This window comes from Galeopterus variegatus, unplaced genomic scaffold (assembly GCF_000696425.1).
Source record: "Galeopterus variegatus unplaced genomic scaffold, G_variegatus-3.0.2 Scaffold5059, whole genome shotgun sequence".
NCBI classification, from domain to species: Eukaryota; Metazoa; Chordata; class Mammalia; order Dermoptera; family Cynocephalidae; genus Galeopterus; species Galeopterus variegatus.
Window position 1 is genome coordinate 1 of NW_007731170.1, and position 644 is coordinate 644.

The following is a 644-nucleotide window of genomic DNA, read 5'->3' on the forward strand; positions in this document are numbered from 1 at the left end:
GCGCTGTCTCCTGGCATGGCCGCTCCAGACCCGTCGCCATCATCCGGAGGCACAATCCAACCCCAGGATCTGGGAGCAGCGTTGGGGCGGCGGTTTAGCGGAAAGAACTGGGAAGATGGTTTTGCTGTATTGAAAAGCATTTACATTTTAATTTCTAAATAATATGGTGTGATATTAAATGTCTAATGCACTGTTGTTTGGCATTGTAATGTGCAGCTTCTGATTTAAAGTCCTGATATTAATAACTGTTTTATGGTGGAGGTGTTCTAGCTTTTCTGCAGATGAATCTTTCAATACCTATAGGCAAAAATAAGTTTTTAAAATGAGAAGTCATTTTAAGATTGGAGAAAGCAGCAAACCCTCTTTCTTCAATAGCCTGAAAAGAATAAAGACTTGGTTAACTTTGTAATCCAGTACTTTAGTATTCTTTTGTTGACTAGGCTATGGGAATCTGTTGACATTTTTCCAAACCATAAACCAAATTAGAACTAAAACATTTCATATTTATAGTTAAAGCAACTTAAATACACATTTGTTCTCTCTTAAAATAATTTACTGTTTGGGCCGGCCCGGTGGCGCACTGCTGCAGTGCGCTGCTTGGGAGCGCGGCGGCGCTCCCACCGAGGGTTCAGATCCCACATACA